At 39.8% G+C, this 17,128-nt stretch overlaps 1 protein-coding gene across 16 annotated transcripts in view; it reads right to left on the bottom strand.

The window, feature by feature from the left end:
* The window catches only part of ZFAND6 (zinc finger AN1-type containing 6), a 64,362-nt gene that overhangs the window by 41,289 nt on the left and 5,945 nt on the right, over positions 1-17,128 (bottom strand). For 3 of the 16 annotated variants that reach the window (XM_038533019.1, XM_038533008.1, XM_038533012.1), the window contains exon 1: positions 4,997-5,089. The exons of 6 other annotated variants lie outside the window; for them this stretch is intronic. The gene's annotated coding sequence lies outside the window, so the exon portion shown is untranslated. Of the gene's footprint in view, positions 1-4,996; positions 5,090-6,879; positions 6,917-11,325; positions 11,489-12,441; positions 12,488-13,984; positions 14,087-17,128 lie in introns of those variants that run through there. 7 more of the 16 variants (XM_038533020.1, XM_038533009.1, XM_038533021.1 and 4 more) reach the window with 6 other exon arrangements.

Consider the following 17,128-nt stretch of genomic DNA (forward strand, 5'->3'; position numbering starts at 1 on the left):
TTGAAGAAAAACCTAGGATGTGTGATCTAACAACATGATAGAACAGTTTGCTGGAAAACACACGTACCTTTGAGAGGGTTGGAGGACAGGGCAGACATGTTAGTCTACCTCAAATTTCTGTACTGCTTCCAAACGTGATTCTGAATTTTATGGGCCCTAAAAGGTATGGTATTTCTGAAATACTCCATTCGTTTAGAAGGGCAACTAAAAATATTCAAGAACTGGAACACCCAAAGGCAGCATGGCTCCTGGAACCAGATCTCAAAATCTCCACGCCTGGTATCTTTTTTTTTTTTTATTTTTTTTTTTTTTTTTTTTATTTTTATTTTTTTTTTTTTTCTTTTTTTTTTTTTAAATATACTTTTTAAAGATTTTATTTAAAAAAAATAAAATAAAATAAAAATAAAAAAAAATAAAAAAATAAAGATTTTATTTATTCATGAGCAACACAGAGAGGAGAGAAAGAAGCAGAGACACAGGCAGAGGGAGAAGCAGGCTCCATGCAGGGAGCCTAACATGGGACTCGATCTCCAGGATCACACCCTGGGCTGAAGGCGGCGCTAAACCGCTGCCCCTGCCCAGGATCACACCCGGGCCGCCCCTGGTATCTGTCTTTTTATGAACGAAGCTTCAGTCTTACAGCTCTAAAGTAAGAGCACAGAGCAAGTGTCTCCAAAATAAGACAAGCTAGTAGCTACATCAGAGGAGCAGGACGAGCCACAAGCAGAAGCGATAATGTCCATGACAAATGCTATACCTGTGTTGTCTCCTCTAATCTTCATAATGTTCCTTCCAAGTAGGGACCTGTGTCTCCTCCATTCTAGAGATGAGGAAACTGAGCTTTAGTGAGATGATGGAACCTGATCGGGACAAACCACTACTAAGCAGGAAAGCAAGGTTCTGAACCCAAAGAGTCTGACTCCAAAGCCCAAGCACCTATACATGCCGAAACCCCAAGAAGAGATGTGATACAGATTCTGACAGGTGAACTGTGGTCTCTAGTCAATTCAAGAGGCATTTCCTGAGTACCAAAAGTATGTGCCAGATACTGAAGAGGTACACAGACACATGCACGCATGCGTACAGACACTCGATCTGGATTCAAATCCCTGCTTTACCATTCAATAGCTATGCAACCTGAGTAAGTTTCCAGCTTACAGCAGTGATTCAGGAAAAAATATGCATATATTTGTATACACATATACTTATAGAGAAACAGAAAAAAATATGATATGCAAATGGGACAAAGCAGAACAATTCAGAATCTGGGAAAAAGAAACAGGAGTTCCTTACACTATTCATGCAACTTCTATATTAAGTTTGAAATTAAATCAACATAAAAAGTTACAGAAACTCACAGCAGTATCAAAACAAAAAGTATGTGACCTTCTCTGGTAGCACTAACTGCTTAGGTTTAGAAGTAGAGTATATAAATGGTTGACCTGGTCCAAGATGAGAAACTCAAAGTTACTGAAGAAGTATCTGCAGCTACAAGGGAGGGAGAAGGAAACAAGAGTCATACTGAGATTGGGGGTTATAAAGCTTCAGAGTAAGTGGTGGGAAAAGGAGGAGGACAGCAGAACAACAGGAGGTTCCAGCAGAAAGACCTACACTAGTATTCAATGTTAGGAGTTGTGTGCAGTTGTTTAAGAAATTTAAATTCCCCCCACAATGAGATACCACTCATTATCTACTGGAGTAGCTACACTTAAAAAAGACTGACTATCACGTGTTAGTGATGGTGAAGAGAAAACAAATTTTCACACATTGCCACTGGGAATGTAAAAGATTGTGGGAACTTAGGAAAAGTTTGCCATTTCTTATAAAGTTAAACTTGCAGTTATTGTATGATCTAGTAATTCCACTTCTAGGTTTCTATCCAAGAGAAACAAAAATGTATGCCACCCAAAAACTTCCACCTAAATGTTCACAGTGGCATTAAGACTAGCCCAAAAGCTGGAAACAACCCAAATGTCCACTCCTGGTAAGCGGAGTAGTGACATTTGGTATATATCTACATAATGAATACTACCAAGCCAAGACCATTCAATGGCAGAAAGGGCAGTCTTTTCAAAAGCCAGTGGTGGGAAAACTGGATCTCCATATGCAAAGGAATGAAGTTTGCTCCTTACTTTATACTATGTACAAAAATGACCTGAAAATGGACAAAACACCTAAACATATAAACTATAAAACTCCTAGAAGAAAACATACCGTGAAAGACTGGATGTTGGATTTAGCAAGGATTTCTTGGAATATGACACCAAAAGCACAGGTAACAAAAGATAATTTGAACATTATCAAAATTTAAAAATTCTGTCCAAAGGACACAATCAACAGAGTAAAATGGCAACCTGCAGAATGGGAGAAAATATATGCAAATGCTATCGTCAGATAGGTATCCAGAAAGTACAGAGAACTACAACTCAAAAACAAAAAACCCAACCCAATCCAAAAATGGAGCAGAGAACTTGGACAGACATATCCCCAAAGAAGACATACTAATATATGACCAAGAAGCACATGAAAAGATGCTCAACATCTGAGCAATCATTAGAAAATGCAAATCACCACCACAATGAGATACCACTTCATACCACCTAGATAGCTAATTTCAAAAAGGCAAGTATTGGTGAGAATGTGGAAAAATTGGAACCCTTGCACAATGGTGGTGAAAATGTAAAATGGTAGAGCTTCTACAGAAAAGTTTGGTGGTTCCTCAGAAAGCTAAATGGAGGATGACCATATGATCCACCAACTCCACTTCTGGGCATATTACCAAGATGTGAAAACAGGAACTGGAACAGTTACTTCTCCCCCAGAGTTTACAGCAGCACTACTCAAAACGGCCAAAAGGCAGAAAGACCCTGAATGTCTGTAGATAGGTGAATGGTTAAACAGAGTAAGATATATATACTCACAATGGAATATTAGTCTTTAGTAGGAGTGAAATTCTCATACTAAGTGAAATAAGCCAGACACAAAAGGACAAATTCTGTTTGATTCCACTTTTACAAAGAACCTCAGGTGCACCATGCTCAGTTGGTAGAGCATGAGCGTCTTTTTTTTTTTTTTTTTTTTTTTTTTTTTTGAGCATGAGACTCTTAATCTTGGGGTCATGAGTTCAAGCCCCACACTGGTGTAGAGCTTACTGTAAAACAACAACAGAGAGAACTTCAAATAGGCAAATTCACAGACACAAATAATAGGAATCACTGGGCAGCAGGGATGGGGAGTTCCTGTTTAATGGGTACAGTTTCAAGACAAGTTCTGGAGATGGTTAGCAGTAATGGCTGCACATTAGTGTACATGCATTTAATACCAATCAACTCTACACTTAAAAATGATTTAAGTGGTTTATTTTTATGTGTATTTTACCACAATAAAAAATAAAGAAAAAAGGACCAAGCTAATGACAGGTGTTACAACATGGATGCATCTCAAAGACATGCTGGTGACAGTAGGCAAACTCAAAAGACCACATTAATATATATTCCATTTAAATGTTCAGAAAGAACAAGTCTACAAGGGACAGTGACTAGATATATTGATTACCCAGGACTGGGGCTGGGGAATGAGACCTGTTTATAAACAGGCTTGAGGGATCTTTTCAGAATGACGGAAATGTTCTAAGTGGAGTGTGGTAATAAACACATAACTTTGTAAATGTATTTAAAATTACTGAATTGGGGCAGCCCCAGTGGCGCAGCGGTTTAGTGCCACCTGCAGCCCAGGGTGAGATCCTGGAGACCCTGGATCAAGTCCCACGTCAGTCTCTCTGCATGGAGCCTGCTTCTCCTTCTGCCTGTGTTTCTGCCTCTCTCTCTAGCTCTCTCTCTCTCTCTCTCTCTGTGTCTCTATGAATAAATAAAATCTTTAAAAAATAAAATAAAATTACTGAATTGAACTCTTACTAAATGGGTGAATTTTACATAATACAGAGATCATTAAAAAAAACCTCACATACCTTCCGGTGTGGGTACAGATAAACTAGCTTTTACACAGACTAGCTCACCTTTCTGGTGAGAATATAAAGTAGTATAACTTTTCTCTAAAACAATAAGTTAAAAACGCATATAGTCTTCGACCTAAAACTCCACTTCTTTGAATTTACCCTAAGGACATAATTATCGTGGCACTATGTCTAACAATAAAATAATCAGTCCCAAAGTAAAAAGAATATCTGGTGGTTACACAAACTATGGTGCTTTGTGTGACAGAGCACTGTGCAGCCATGAGCCATGATGCCCTTGCCTACCAGACTCCCATAAGCAGCTCTACTGCAGAGCCTATTTCCTTTAACCTCCTATACCATCTGCAACTGACACATCACCTTAGCAGGCAGCACACATTCATGTTTTAATAAAGAATAATCACATGGAAAGATCTCACATTATGAAACTGTGATTTCTCAAAAAACTAAAAATAATATATTTGCATGTACATAGGAAAAAAAGCCTAGAAAGATATAAAAGCAAAATATCCACTTTCATCCCTAGGTAGCTAGACTGTAAGTGAATTTTTTTTGGTCTATTCATTTTAAAAATTTTTAATAATTAATATGTATTACACTTCCACAGGTGGAAAACAATTTCAGAGGTGGAACTGCTTCAAGCAATAAGGTGTAAGGATTGGTCTTTGGAGTGGGTTGCTAAAGCTCTATGGATACACAAGTCACCAAGTTTTAAAAATTTAATTTATTTATTCAATAAGAATTAAGTATTTCTTATGTGCCAGCCACTGTTATAGGCTCTGAGGATACAGGAATAAAAAAAAAAAAAAAAAATCCAAAATCTCTTCATTCACAGAAGTAGAAAGTCACATGGATGGCTGAATGGGATGAAGCAGAACTTAAATCAGGTGCCAAATCCTCAATAAACATGAAAATGATGTAGAGAAAATAATGAATAGGAAAAAAGCTATGATAGATCACTAGGTTTTTGCCTGGAAGAGTAATAATGATCTGCAAATAACAAATGGAGCTAAAAACACAGACCTCACATCCCTTTTAACTTCTTGGTGTGGAGTATGGCATCAGCTGCCACCAATTTCAAGTAGAAAGTACAATTTCACAGTAGAGTGGTGGCTTCTGGGAAGAGAAAAGTTGCAGTTAGGGGCAGGTGACAAAGAAATATTCTGTGAAGGGTTAAAGATCTTGTTCCCTCTAGAAAAGAGCTGTAGAGCACAAAGTAGAGTACACTGTACTTGGCATAAGAATAAAGTGGGCATTGCAGGAATTAAGTGACCTCAAAATTCTTCACCAAGTTTAGGCTGCAGCCTAGGAGGCATTTTGAAGGTCAAAGATGCAAGAGGATCATGATGTGGTCCTCAGGTGCTGGGCCAGCATGTCTCATTTATCTGTGTGTCCTCAGAGTCTAATAGCCAGCCAAGTGTGCAGGCTAATAGTGTCGAACACCCTCAATGGTTTACTTCAAAATTCAACACTGCTTGAGAACTTGTTCCAAAAAAATACCTCTGCCTGACAGTAATTTCTTTCAAGGAACTATCACTCACTTTGCCAACTTGGCTTACTAACTCGCTAGTCAATTTTGATCTCTCTTTCAAATGGAAATTAGTAGTTAGGTCCTTGATCCTTCAGATCTCACCCTTTTATGCAATTATACCTGGTTTAAGTCCACATCTTCCCACTTTTGGCCAGTCACACTTCAATCATTAGACAGATCTCATGATAAATCTCACCTAATCTCTTGTCTTCTGAGCTTATTTTCAGTAACTACCTGTGTACTATACTCACTTCCCCTGCCCACATTACTAACCAATGAACCTGAGCACCAGGTATCTTAAATGGTCTATGCTTAAATAGATTTAAAGAAAGGCAGAGTGACCTCAATTCAAACTGCTGTTGATTCTTACCAGCAACGTAACCTTGAACCCCTTCTGCTGCCACTCTACTGCCAAAGTAAATACTCAAGCAAATATACCTGGTCAGACCACTCCCCAGATCAATAACCCAATGACTTTCCATCACTAAGAGAATAGACTCTGCTGGCCTGCCTATCCAGCCTCGTTCTCCTGTCATTCTTTCTTAAGGGGGTCTTGAAGCTCCCCACGTCTATGCTGTTAATCATTATCTTGCAAGTGCTTTACTCTCCAGCTACAAGACCCACCCTATTCCATACCTTTTATTCAATCTGGGTAACTTTTAGTATCTTCTTAATCTTAGTATAAGTACTTTCTCCTCTATAAAGTCTTCTCTCACTCTCTGCTCTTATTAAAACCTGAGGTCTTGGGACGCCTGGGTGGCTCAGTGGTTGAGCATCTACTTTTAGCTCAGGTCATGATCCTGGGGTCCTGGGATTGAGTCCCACATCAGGCTCCTTGCTGGGAGCCTGCATCTCCCTCTGCCTGTGTCTCTGCCTCTCATGAATACATAAAATCTATAAAAACAAACAAACCTGATGTCTTTTCCCTTTCTATCTCCAAACATTTTAATCCTTCTGGATAGGTTTCCCCAAGATATCGTAAGTTCCTGCCAAAGCACCTAGTAGGTGCTCAAGAAATCTGCGGAATATCTGTCAATGTGGGTACCACTACCAGGAGTTCACAGGGCTAGAAGATTAAAAATAATAAAGAAGAAAGCACAGTGCTCAGTACACCACCATTTTATCTGCACCATATCCACCTCAGAAATTTTTGTAAAAAGAAAATTAAGAAAGGTAAAGATAGGGTAACTGATGAATAAATCTCCACAAAAACTTCTAATTTTGAGCTCACAGTAAATCAAAGAACCAGAAGATGTGAACTCAGCAAAAGGTGGGGAGAAGTCATGGTCCCAGCCTTAGAGAGACCCACTAGAGCTGGAATTCCACCAATTCTATCATCTGACACTCACTGGAATAAGAAAGGTGTACTCCTTACCTCTCCCAGGAAGTCATCTGGCCTTGAGATCACAATCCTAAAGTTCAAGAAGATTAGTAAAATTACTTCGATTACCATGGAGCTTCCCAAAACAATCCTGGCAGTCTCCCCACCTTGAGTATCTTTTCTTCTCCAAGCAAATCTGAATGGCAGGATCATGCACTGGTGTCAGACCTGCCAAACTGAACGTGCCATAACCAGCTGTCTGACTTTTGTAAGTGGCCTAAATTCCCTATGCACCTCAGTATCATCACCCGTGGAACAGACAATGAGACTCAGCTCACGTACTGTTTGTTGTGAGGATTTGAACAGTTAAGTATGGGAACAAAAGGAAACCTCAAGTTGATAAAGAATATCTACAAAAATCCTACAGGTAACATCACACCTGATTGTGAGAAACTTGAAGGTTTCCCACAAAGTTCAGGAACATGGCAAGTATGTACCCTCTTTTCAACATGGTACTAAAAGTACTACCCACTGCAATAAGACAAGAAAAAGAAATAGAAGGCATACAGATTACAAAGGAGGAAATGAAATTGGTTTTGTTCACAGACAATATCATCGCCTATGCAGAAAATGTGAATTAACGACAATACAAAGAAATCTCATGAAACTAGTGATTACAGCAAAGTTGCAGGATATAAGGTTAATATATAAAAGTCAATTGTTTTCTTATACAACAATGATTGTGAAATTGAAAACCTAATACCATTTATGTCAGCAACCAAAAATGAAATACCTAGGTTGTATAAATCTAACAAAACACATATAATCCATATTAAGAAAACTACAAAACTCTGCTGAATGAAATCAAGAAAGAACTAATAAACACGGGGATATTCCATGTCCATGGGAAGACTCAGTATTATCCAGGTGTCAGTTCTTCCAAACTTAATCTACAGATGCAATAAAACCCCAGTCAGAATTCCTACAAGGTATTTTGCGATATAAACAAACTGATTCTCAAGTTTATATGGAGAGGCAAAAGACTCAGAAGAGCCAATACAAGGTTGAAGGAAAACAGAGCTGAAGAGCTGACACTGCCCAGCTTCAAGATTTAATATGAAGTAGTCAAGCCATATTGTATTGGTGAAAGAACAGATTACTAGAATAAAACAGAGAACCCAGCAACAGACCCATATAAATATAGCCAACTGATCTTTAATAAAGGAGCAAAGGCAATACAACCACGTTGGTCTTTTCAACAAATGGTGCTGGAACAACTAGACATCCACCTGCTTACTGGACAAGTGGAAATTTATATGGCAGCCACCAAAGCAGGAAAACTTTGGTGGAAGGCAGATAAGAGTTTCTCTTTTATTACTCTCTACTGTTTCAAGGTTGTCCCTTTTCAGGTGAAAAGAATAAAGCTTTACTCTACGTCCAAAATAAATAAATTTAAAAAGCAAGAAGAAGAAGGCTGTCACTGCTGTAGTCTCAAACGTATCTAACCTTCAAGACCTGCTTCAGATTTTACTTTTTTAGAATTTCTTAATTATCCTACCTCATAGTATCTTTCTCCCTGCTGAGCTTCTACAGCAATCATTTATAAACAAACCACAATTTGGCACTCAGTAACATAAAACACTGACTTATAGGGCAGAGAATATTCAGATGCCCCAATTTATTCAAACAATAAGTGAACTTGCTAAAGAAAAAGGTCTTTCAGCACTTTGGCAAACTCACTTGATTAGGTGACTGGGTCAGACTACTTGACTAGCCTCTGTGAACACAGCTCAATAAGAATTTGCTTACTCAACTATTATTTTTAGGCAATTAATGAGACTTTTTTGGTGTGGGTTTTCATCTTAAATAATAGGCCAAGATTAATTTTTCCCACTAAAACTGATTCTATTTTATAAAGTTCTATAGCTACTGAGAGTTGGTATCCATTGAAAAAAGATACACTATACACTTTCAAGCAATTAATTAAAAAGATTGTATTTTCTATTCACCTACACTAAGTTATACATTTTTAAATTCTATATTTGATTATTGTAAAATACAAAACTTAAAATCTATTAAATGACCTATTACTTTGCATTTGTATCAAATAAGAAAATAGCAAAAGATAATTCTGGATAATAAAGTATGGCAAATTAAAACTTTTGAGAGTACTACAGAATTTCCTGCCTCTAAAATACCTGAATGGTAAAAACAAACAAAACAAAACAACTACCATGTCTCTGTTTACCTCGATTTTCCTTCTGCAAAAAATCAGCTGCAGTATTTAACCTTTTGTAGTGATACAATGTTGGGTGCAAAAGAACATATACCACCATCATGCAGTCACTTATTTGACCTGTGTTCACAGGTACAAGCTTCCTACACCTGGTCACAGAAGTACACACAAGGTCTACTAGAACAGCCATGTAAAGAGCCCATTAGCATTTCAAATAGCTCTGATAAGCGATTTCCCACTTTGCCTAATCTTCCTCTTACACAGCTAGGTGTCAAGCTTTTTATGAAACATGAAGAATTTAACAGCTTTGAAATTCAAAACCAACTAGGTATGAAAAACTACCTGTATCTTTCCTATATCTCATATTTATCTTCTTATATTTTGGGGATGCTAAAATCTCTTAGATCTTTTTTGGAGTGTTCTAAAAAAAATTGTCAAAAATGTTTTCTTGAAAACCCTTAAAGCACTTTTAGACTCCAGCAACAAGTTTTGAGTATCCTCTAGACTAAGGAGGAACTGCAAATAGTTAGTGAGAGGATGAAATGAACTGGTGTGTGTGTGGGTGGGGAGGGGGGTGAAGAAGCAAGAGGCCAGCTTAGGAGGGAACATGGCTCAGTAGTTAAGAGGTAGGACTTTGCTCTGGCACACTTGAGTTCAAAGTGTGCTAGCTGCTTACCAGCTAAGTCAACCCTGGACAAATTATTTAGCCTTTCCAAATTGTCTCACTTGTTAAATGAAGGTAACCGTACTTAACCTCTTAAAGTTGTTTGGGGACTACCTCAGAGAATGCTTAGCACAGAATTAGCTGGTATTATTCTCGCCCTAGGTAGCTAAGACAGTTCAAAGGGCAACAAGAAACACTGAAGAATTTTAAGCAGAGAAAAACAGACACAACTGCACAGTGGAGAATGTAGAGAGACAAAACTGGAAGTGAAGATGAGTTAAGAGACTGTTTTAGTAATCTAAATAAGAAGCCATGGACCCTAGATGCCATGGATTTTAAACTGATAGGAGAGATAGGTGGCTGGCTCAGTTTGTGGTGTGTTTGACTCTTGATCTCCGGCTTATGAGTTCAAGCTCCACGTTGAGTGTAGAGAGTATTTAAAAGTAAAATCTTTTAAAATAGATAATCAGAATTGATAGGACGTTGAGGCTCACTGTGGGTAAAGAAGGAAGAATAAAAAAAAAATAGATCTTGCATACCACCCATTTTCTGGGACAGGGAAGAAAGGATTGTAGGATACTGCTGGGAGGGCAACAAAAGGCAGTTAAAATTTAGCCTTGCTGAGTTCCACATAGGTACAGAAGAGAGACCTTTGTGAGCTGGATGGACATGGGTTTCAAGTGCAACTAAAAAAATCTGGATTTAAGATACAGATCTTGGAATCGTTACTACGTACAGGCAGTTAACTAAAGATGTGGTCCTAGAGTTCACCCAAGGTTAGCCTGAGAGGAATGTTATGGTCAGAATCCTATGAAATTTCAATACTTAATGGTTTATAAAGAGGAAACATTTGCAAAGGACAGAGGTCACAAAAAAGAAGCTGAAGCAATATTCTAAAACTCACTGGAAGAGTTTCAAGAAGAATAAAAGGAGTTAACAGTGCTAAATTTTACTGAGAAATCAAGTACATATTCAACAAAAAAGTCCACTGGTGGGGGAGGAAGGTGCTTATATTGGGGAGGAAAGGAAAGAGGTATAAAGACAGATGATGGATCTGCTCCTTTTTACCAAAAACAAAATGTTTCAAGTTCCTTTTTTCTAATAACTATGAAAAATCAGATTTAAGTCAGACAGGTTCTCAGACACATCAATTAATAAGCACTTTCTAAGTTATGAAGAAAAATTACTTCCTAAAACATTTACCTACTTTTGTAAAGAAGTCACAAAGGAGAACACTGCAAAACTGTAAAGTCCCCCCTATTTCAAGGAACAAAGCGACTTTGTAAATACTAAACCACTGGTTCTAGGTTCTCTCAAGTTTTACCAACTTAACTGCCCATTAAAATTTTGCCCTATGTCATTAGGAGGAAAAAAAAAAATCACTCCATTTCCCTTGAATGGAGACATTTAACAATAGAAGCTCTGAATGTATTTAATATTCCCTCTCAGATCACTTTTTTTTCTAATCCTTAATAAAATGGAGTTATCACTATTTTTTTTTGGCTATCATTATTTTTATCTTGCCTCAGTATTAGTTCAATTTAAGAGTTTTCTTCTCCCTCTAGAAAATTGGTTTCTACTCTGAATGAAACCTACTTACCGAAAGGCTGCGACTCCCTAGTGTTGTTAACCAGAGAGCAGTACAGTAGACACACAGCACAGCCACTTTTACAGGTGCTCACTTCTCTAAGTGCTGGTGTTCCCAGAGCCCCAGAGGAACAGGTCCCCCATTCAAATGTGAGCCACAGCTAAACCTGCAAAGGCTTTCATTAAAATAGTTAAATTTACAATTATCTTCGTCTCTATAGAGCAACAAGATCAATCTGTTAAGATTGGAAAAAAAAAAAAAACCACACACTTTCTCAAATTCAGAACAAAGGAAAGATTGGTGATATAAATATTGAAGCACCAACACAAATTTCAAAAATTCAAGTGAAACTCAAGTTCTATTCATGAATGAAGAATTTATCTGTGTAAATTCTGATACAGCCACAAAATTTAAATGTATGGGAAATGTGTTTCATGGTAACTATTTCAGTAATTAAAACTGTTGAGTTTTAAATCCTCCTCCACTCCAAACATTAAGAGAAATCCTAATGTCTGGAAAACTCACCCAAATCTTCACCCAAAACAGACATTTAAAAAAGCTTTACCCTGAAAAAACAAAATACAATAACCAACAAAGCAATATTAACTTTGGAGGTTGGAAACATGCTGTTATCAGTAATTGAAATAAAAATTCACAGAAAATACGTTAAATTATTTAAACTGCAGCTGTGCTCAACTACTGTTGCATCAGTGAGTTAGAGCTTAACCCAAGATTTATCACTGCCTCCCATTCATCAATGAAATGAGCACTTTTAATCGTTTTGAATTTTGCTTTAAAACAACTTTTTAAAAGTTTATTCTGGAACATCAGTTAACAAGTTGATACCCTGAGCAGTCACGCCTAGCCCACTGAACACACTGGCTGTTAAGAGCACATGATCAGCAGTCATTGCCAAACAAAGAACACTCTTAAAGACAAAAACAACACAGGTCTAGTACCACTGTGTGTGAGTGCAGTCATCTTCTCACATTTAATTGAAAGCCTATGCAATACTAAAAAGGTGTTGATATACCATTTTAAAATCTAGATCCACGCATACTAATTCTGTTTCTCTCCCATATAAAAAAAACCCAGAGAAGCACAAACAGTGACAAAGGCTGTCCACACCTGTTCAGAGGCAGGTAATGTTAAGTGGCACCACTGCAGCTCCTCTCTTAAAAAAAAAAAAAAAAAAAAAAAAAAAAAGGTTTCTGACAGATCTTGCAAGAAAATACTTCCTCCAATATGTGCTTACTAGAAAAAGCATCTACTAGAAAACCTGGTCTGAACAGGAAGGCTGATGTAAAACATTAAGCCCAGTACTGACAGAAATACATACAATGAGTAAAATACCCAACAAAGATATAATCGCTCACTTAAGCAGGTAAAAATTTTTCCAATTTCCTTCAGCTCGCTTTAATGTCCAGAAAATGACTTTATATTCATCTACATCTTGGAAAATGGGATTTAAAATAGGTCATTAGTTTAGGCAAAAACTAGTCACCCAATCAGAGAGCTTCAGAGGCACACTTTAATAGAACGCTTAAGGGGATGCCCATTAGAAAAATTTTGAAGCACGTCCTGCTGGTGGCAATATAAACTGGTACAACCTCTCTAAGAAGCAATTTGGCCAATCAAGTGTTCATATTCTTTGATCTAGGTAAGCCCACTGGGGATTTTTCCAGAAGAAGAAAAATCTTGCGGGGGGCGGGGGGGAGGAAGTATTTTTAAATGTACACACAGAAGTCTGTTTAATGCAATACTATTTAAAATGGTGAAAACGTGGGAACAACGTAAACACAATAGGCAAAAGACTAAGTATATCTTAGGTCCTACTAACTTTAACGGATTATAGAACTAAAATTTAAAGAATGTTAACCGATAACACAGTTTACTGAAAAAAAAATGTAAAACTGCACTTATTTGCAATTATGGGGGGAAAAATGCAAGAATCTGGTAAGGTACAAAAGAAAAGAGTAAAAACGAGCAGAGCACAGCACAGCACAGCACACAGGGACGCGGGGTGCGGGGTGCGGGGTGCGGAGCGACTTTCCGGCTCCGGCTCCGGCCCCGCCGCGGCCGCGGAGCGCTCCGAGCAGCAGCCCGAGCAGCCGGCGGCCGGGCGCGGACCAGCCAGCGGGGCCGAGGCTCCGGGCGCCCTCGGGACGCGGATGCCGACCCCCGAAAGTTGCGCCCCGCGCCCCCCGCCCCCCGCCGCAGCCCGCACTCGGAGAGGCGGACGGGGTGGGGGGCGCGGGGGGGCCGGAGGGGGGCGGGGGGGACCCGGGGGGGCCGGGGGGGGGAGCCGCGCCTCCACCCAGCCCCCGCCCGCCCCCCCCCACCCCTGCACGGTCCGGGCCGGGGCAGGTCGCCCCCGCGCCCCCCGGGACCCCGCGACCCCCCGGCGGGGAGGGCGGAGGCGCCCGCCGTCGGAGGGGACCCCGGCCCCCACTCGGGCCCCAACTACGGAGCCTGACGAACAAAGTCAAGTTTGATCCTCTCAACACCTATTTCCTGTCCAAACAGCCCTTTTGTTCTGCTTCCCTGCTTAATGTTCATGTTCGGTTTGCAGCAGAAAATAGCACAATGACACAACCTAGCACACACAGAAACATAAAGGAGCAAGAGTGTAAAATAAAGAATTATTAGAAGATCGGAACAAAAAGCCTACCAACAAAACCTCCACAATTTTCTGTTTGCTTCCCCTCAGATTAACTTCACTTGAAGCCGTGCTCCCCGGCAACCGAGCCTGCACGGCAAGCCCCGCCCCCAGCGCGCCCACTGGCCGCCGCCGCCAGGCCCCGCCCCGCCCGGGCGGCTGGCCGCGGTGATTGGACGCGGCTGACATCCATTACTTTAAAGAACTTTTCCTCGCTAGCAGGTTAGGTCGCGCGGCCGAAACCCGCTGATAAGCTGGTTTCTTAAAGAGACAGGACGCAGGGTTTCGGTTTCCCCTCGCGGAGTGTTGGCTCACTCTTTTGTCTCGGGGAGAACGCGCACCCCGCGGTGCCCCGACCGAGTGCAAGCGCGGCAGCAGACACGATGCTCCCCGCCTGCGTCCGACCGTGCCCCCGCACAGCCACGGAGGGACACTGAAGCTCTGTTCACTCACGCTCCCTTTTCAACAGTTCACGTTTGTTTTAAGGTGGCAAACAGAAAATCCAATGCAAAATTTCGCCACACTGAACAAAACGATATTTTCTCTAAGACTTGAAAATAGGATCATTTAAGTCATGGAAAATAGAGAGCCCTGAACCACCAAATGCAAAACACTCCTTTCTGCGCCATCCGAGTCCCGGCCGCGTCCTGAGCATCAGCGGGGCCGAGAACGTGGGGGCCCAGCCTCTGCCGTCTCCACTGCCAAGGGCACAAACACCTGCAGCCGGGACAGGGCTGCCTCGGGGGCAGCCTGGGCACCGCAGAGGGGCAGCGACGCAGGCAGAGGCCGCGTGCCCTGAGCGCAGGGCCGGCCAAGGTCAGGAGGGCTTGAGTTGTTTCAGTTGCCAATTCCTGTTGCTTTCTAAACACGGGTAAACCCGACCGTGCACCACACCTGAGCATCACTTAGTTCACCTGGGGGTGCAGCCCACCTGAGTATCCCTTAGTTCACCAGGGCTGCAGCCAAGGGCAAGGTCTTCCTCTGGAAATCCCGGGTGACAGGACAAGTCACCTGCGGGGCTTCTAAACATCCCACACAAACACTTTACCCAGGACTCCGTTTGCTGTATTTTAGTACGTTTACTTCAATTAAAACTCCGTATGTCCTAGTAGCTTGGCCCACCAAATATTACTGACATGAATCATTACCTGATTGAATGGCATTTAACTTGTTCAGTAAAGTATGATTCTCAACTCTACCAAAATTTTAAGTGATTTATAAAAATAAAACCCAAAAAGTAAAGCAAATTAAAGTTTCTTAAAAACGCTTTCAATAAGTTTATATAAGAATATTTCACGTTAAATGTACAGTTTTTAAAGTCTAAAATTTTGCATTTTCCCTCAGAAAAATCCATATATTAGAACACAAAGCCAACAAACTTGTTTTGACTACAAAGAGAAGTCTGTACGAAACTGAAAATTCACATAATTGCAACTAGACATGAATATGGAGTAATACCCTGCAGAAGCCCAAACAGCTGCATCATCTATTATGCCTTTTAAGTGGACAAATTGAAAGAGCCAATTCACAGAGGCCTAGTCCCAAGATGCTTTGCAAGGATTCTCTGCCCTGAATGCCCAGTACTTCACAAGTCAAGTTGAGGTCTTCTTCCCACTCTGGCAAAGTAACACTGGAAGCATAAGAGGTACAGGAACAAGTAACAGAAAGAATACAAAATTTTAGTTACAGCATAAATTTGAAAGAAAAAAAAAGGTTTTAGATGGCCAGAATTTGACAGGGCTATAGAAAAAGAGATGGCAAGCATTTAAATCTTAAAATTTGGCAAGCATAAAATTAGTAGAGTTACGGGAACCAAAATAACTTTTGCTCCATTCTCAATTTTTCACTTCAGTCAATAATTTGTATAAAACAGACACGTATTACATACACTAAAATAACACCAGGACCACCCTCAATCTATAACCAAAAAAGAAATACAGATATGATTATACCAGACCATTCAAAGGTCTCTAGGATCTACTTGAAAGAGCTTCATGGTGATAAATGTCATTTTATATACGCGGATTTTATTCCACTTCAAAGTCTGTAGCAGAAGAAAACAGCAAAAATAAATAAAAGGAAAGTAATATCACAACTGAGATTATTTGAAAACAATATTGCTTCATAGGAACATGGAGCCTGCAAATGCTCCAAGGCTTCCTGATTGCATGTGACAATATCACTTTTTGAACATCAAGGATTCAAAGGATGTACTGTATATTCTTGGTGGGGGAGGAGCTCAGAAGCTTTCTCAAACCTATCAACTAACAATGGAGAGGATAAGCCAGAACAACTGGTCTCATCTCATTTTAAAAAGACCCTGCATAAGGAATTAAGTACCTAGACCATCAAGAGTAACTTTCAGTAGGTACAGAGCAGGGTGAAAATGTCCTCAGGATTTTAAAGGACTGAGAGAGGAGGTCAAACTATTCTTCATACAACAAAAATTAATCCTTGGTATCATCCCTGGGTGCTAACAGGTGGGTCTAGGCAGTAGTTGATAAAAGGCCCAGCTTGACATTCACAAAGCATGACTGGGTCCCTAAAGATATGGTCTCAAAATCACTATCTAATGGAGAAAAAGAAAATCATTTAGAACAATATTTCCCTGACAAATACACATTGCTTACAAAAGTGAGGCATGTATTTATTAAGTCTCCAACTCCTGTCGTGGGTCTTCCAATTCATGAAGGGAAAACAACACAAGGTGAGCACTGGGAGAGGGCTAATGGCCCACTCAGCAAAATACTAAACACAAAGGAAATATTCAGGAATTGAACCATGGAAAGCATAAACTAAACCCAGTTGAGGTATCTGTCTATAAGATGATAAACTATTTTAGATCTACAGGGATAAGCAAGGTCACCAACAAATGTAAATTAAAAAGGAACAGAAGTCACAATATTGAGACAAAAGTATATGTAAAGGAAAAAGCATTCTCAATGCTTAATTATTAAGAGCCATCAATTTTCATGTGCCAAGTAACACCACCGCTGATCTAAGTAAACTGTGGGACATAGAAAAGTGATGGAAAACAGATCGGCAGATTCTAAGTTCCTTCCTCTCTCCTTAGCAGCCTAAGCTAAAAAATAAATAAATAAAATTTGAAAAGATAAATCATCCACTCTAATTATTTAATAAGATTAATTTTTATAC

Source organism: Canis lupus, chromosome 3, assembly GCF_011100685.1.
Source record: "Canis lupus familiaris isolate Mischka breed German Shepherd chromosome 3, alternate assembly UU_Cfam_GSD_1.0, whole genome shotgun sequence".
NCBI lineage: Eukaryota > Metazoa > Chordata > Mammalia > Carnivora > Canidae > Canis > Canis lupus.